Genomic DNA, 3888 nt, shown 5'->3' on the forward strand with positions numbered 1-3888 from the left:
TCTGGATCGCGTTTCACCGTTGCGCTGTTAATCAAATTACCATGCGAATGTGATTTGAATACGCGCTAATGCGGCTATTTAGAATATGAATAGCGATCTTCGGGTGAGAGCGGTACTACACGCCCCCGATGCAGGTAAAACAAAGTAAGATGACAAGGTTTACTTTTTTGCCGATTTAACCTAATTAAAAAAACTTTAGTACTTCCGACAATGGACGTTTTGAAAAGAAGACAGATTACGGATTTAGCCAGCGTTTTTTTCATGATTCTACATTAAGATTTCAGTGAGATATAAACTGAAATAGACGCGAAAAATACGCGATGTCGCCGACGACATACTCGACCCCAGAGAGTTAAAGAAGAACAAGAAAAACTTTTAGCGATATTTACCAGTGTTAGGTTGAAGAAAACATTTAACCAGCAAACATTTTAGCCCCGCAGCTCGGCCGTACGCGGCCGGCCAGTTCAAAACTTGGGCGACAAATGTTTGATCGCTGGGGGAAGGGGAGGGGCGGAAACACGTTCAAAATGGCGACGGCGGAAATTGTAATCGCTAGCCCATGGCCCTTAATTGTGTGAGCACGCCACCATCCTGACAGAATGCACATGAACTCTATTTGTTAATCTGACTTATTTGTAAATAGTATAAATAATATATTTCTAAATTAAATAAATGTCTATTTGTAATAGTATTTTTTAAATAGACAAAATGTATGTACATGTGCCATGTTCACCAGGGTGGCTGAGTGGTTAAGGCGTTGGACTTAAGATTCAATGGACGTATGTCCGCGTGGGTTCGACCCCCACCCCACCCCAGGTAAACCCTTTTCTGGGTAGTAGTGCCTTGCCGCTGGTAATCCTTGTTAAAATGAGCGTACGGCATGACCCCAGAAGCGGTGGTGGTTAAAAGCCGGCCTGCCGCTAGTTTTAAACTAGAAATAATTCTCTTTAACATGAACGTGCTGTTTTAACGCAATGTTTAATACAATGTATGTGAACAGCCTAGACGATAAGTTTTAGGGAATGAATCTATGTGTTTTTAACATAAATTTAGAAGCATGGGTGTGGTACGGCCTCAGCACATACCGCTAGGTGGGGCTGTCTACTGTTCTTATTTTGCTAAAGGGGTTCACACCAGGGGCTATGAAACAGCGGGGGCCACGCACCTGTTGACGCCTGCCTCGGGATAGACCGGCTCACAAGACAATTATCCATTTGCTGGCCCCCCGTTCCCAGGCTATTATCCATTTGTCGTAATGTCATAAACCAGCGCCGATGTTTTTCCCGAAACTGTACATCAAACGGATGTACATTTCCCGTTCCACCACATCCCAAAGATGCTCTATTGGGTTGAGATCTGGAGACTGTGGGGGCCATTTTAGTACACTGAACTCACTGTCATGTTCAAGAAACCAATTTGAAATGATTCGAGCTTTGTGACATGGTGCATTATCCTGCTATATCAACATCCACCGAAACATTTTTAAATATTTGGCAGAATAATGCCTTAGTTATCTTAATTTAAGGGATAAAACATTAGTTGTGCTTGTCGACATGCTATTTTATATAATAATGAATTATTTTCTAATGGTAAAAACACTGACATCATGTTTTACGTTGAAATTATATGTGATAGTTTTGTTTTACAACACATTATAGGATACTGATAAGCCAAACTGTTCCAAACAAGTTCCAAACTGCATTTTGCAATGTCTATACTTTGATGTCAAATTTCAAACTTAACAAAAATCTGACATATTTACAATATATATTAAAATAAAGATGAGTGTAATGGCAAAACAATGGGATGGGGTTCGCTGAGGGTTAAGTTGAGGAGAAGACTTGTTGCTCAGTATCGTCCGAAAAGTAAATTCAGACAGGGCATCCAGGAAACGTGGGTGTGCGGGGGAAAGGTCTGTGGGTGTGTCTCGTCCAGGTGATGATACCCAATGAGATGAAAGAAGGCCGGGCTTAAACATATTATCACAAAAGTGGTCGCCATGTTTCACCCTCACACCGCTCCTGTAAAAATACATGCATCAATCGATGTGTTAGTTTCTGAACTTAAAGGCCAAATTAATGTACGGGCCAAATTGCGTGAGCTGAAATGCATAGTTGAAGAGGGTGATTGTGAGTATGGTGTAGATGAGGCATTTAATGATTTCTGTAATTTGTACACATGCGAGCAGACTATGGCTGGTGTGTAAACGTCTGTCAAAATGTGATTGGCTGATCATTTTTATATGCTTTCTAAATAAAATGAGTTGAGTCATGAAAACATTGTATCATTATTGCTTGAGGTTCATGATGGCTAACAAGCACTTGAAACGTGTTTATTTTACGCCATCAAAACCCTGGGTCATTTGGTGGTGTAGATAGATTATACAGGGTGGTACACATGTTGCCTATGTAGCCGAGTTAGTTAATATATATAATTGAACTTCTATAAAACTTTCTCATTTATTATTATTATTATTATTATTATGATTATTTTAGTGAACAATTTAGTTTTGTGTATATAAATTATGTTTATTTTATTATAAGTAGTATTAGTTATCAGAGGGCATTTGTTTTATTGACAAAGGTTCCTTTTTGTATATTGTTGCGGGTGGGGCATTTTTCTGGGCTGCGCACCTTAAGCCATCTCGCTAATTCCCGGGCAGAAGCTGCTTGGGAATCGAGTTGGTAAGACATGTTTTTTTTTGTTCTCTTGGTTTTTAAATTAATTTGTAATTGGACAACTGTGTTTTTACTTTATTTTATAAGGGTATAATTTCTGTTACTTTTAACTCTTGATTCATATGTTTTGTTGTAAGAATACTTGTTTGGAAAGTTGATTTTCTTTTTTTTGTTTGGCTGTCGCGGCCTAAGCTGGAAGAGGGAGTGCAATCACCGTTTTATGTGTTAACAGGTTGGGTCCTCTTCTCTTTTCTTTTATTGATGTTAAAAATTGTCTAATCGGTGAATTATGTTAAACAATGTTGTCTTAAATATAACTTTATTTCATTGTTTTGTTCATCTAGTCTTTTAGTCTTTATAATATATTCCGGTTTATAATTTCCTTTTGTCTTTTAAAAATGTATGGAGAAGCTGCTCGGCAATCGAGTTGCTGGAAGAGGGAGTGCAATCACCGTTTTATGTGTTAACTGTCAGGGTCAGCCCCTGCTGTGGTCCTTCCGTGTCCCTTCCCCGTTTGACCAGCAGGTGTTGCTGGTCATCCCGTTCTCATGTTAGTCTTTGTTCTCCCTTGTTGCCTGTCTGGTCTTGTGGCTCTATGTGTTGAGCATGTGGTTGTCTGTGTACCCTTCTGTCCTGAGTACCCTTCTGTCCTATGCTTGAATCCCACCTCCTGTTTTTGTATTTTGCTCCCTAGTGTTTCATTTGAGTTTCTTGTGTCTGATTTTGTATTTGGTTATTGGTTTTGTTCCTGGTGCCCTTGCTTGTGTCTTTACCTGTTCTGTAATTCCCCAGTGTTAGTTTGTTTCCTTGGTTAGTTCTTAGTTTCCCTGTTTTTAGTTCTTTTGAGTTATTAGTTTCACCTGTGCCCTGTTTCCCTGGTCTTTGTTAATTAGTCTCACCTGCCCTGTGTTAGTCTCGTTACCCCTTTAGTATTTTAGTTCCTGCCTGTGTTCAGTTCCCCAGTGGTTCATTGTCTTCAGTATGTCTAGAATGTGTTCTGTCTAAGATTGTCTATGAAGTGTTCTGGTGTGTTGTTGATTTTTGTTTGCGGTGTTCTTGCTTGGTTAGTTGGTCAGATCTGTCTTATGTTTTACCTGCCCAGTTTGTTTATTTGTGATCTGTAGTCTTAGTTTATTCCCTTTAGTTTTGACCCCTCGTGGTCCTTTTTTTTGGTTTAGTTCTGTTTGTAGTGTTTTCTGTTTGATTTAAT

The 3888-nt window shown here is 39.3% G+C and overlaps 1 non-coding gene across 1 annotated transcript; it reads left to right on the forward strand.

Annotated features, from left to right (window-relative positions):
• Window positions 1-731: 731 nt before the first annotated feature.
• On the forward strand, window positions 732-819 carry trnal-uaa (transfer RNA leucine (anticodon UAA)). Its single transcript has one exon. It is a non-coding gene; the product is annotated as a tRNA-Leu (tRNA).
• Window positions 820-3888: the final 3069 nt, after the last annotated feature.

The sequence above is a fragment of the Paramormyrops kingsleyae genome, chromosome 1 (assembly GCF_048594095.1).
Source record: "Paramormyrops kingsleyae isolate MSU_618 chromosome 1, PKINGS_0.4, whole genome shotgun sequence".
In the NCBI taxonomy this organism is placed as follows: Eukaryota; Metazoa; Chordata; class Actinopteri; order Osteoglossiformes; family Mormyridae; genus Paramormyrops; species Paramormyrops kingsleyae.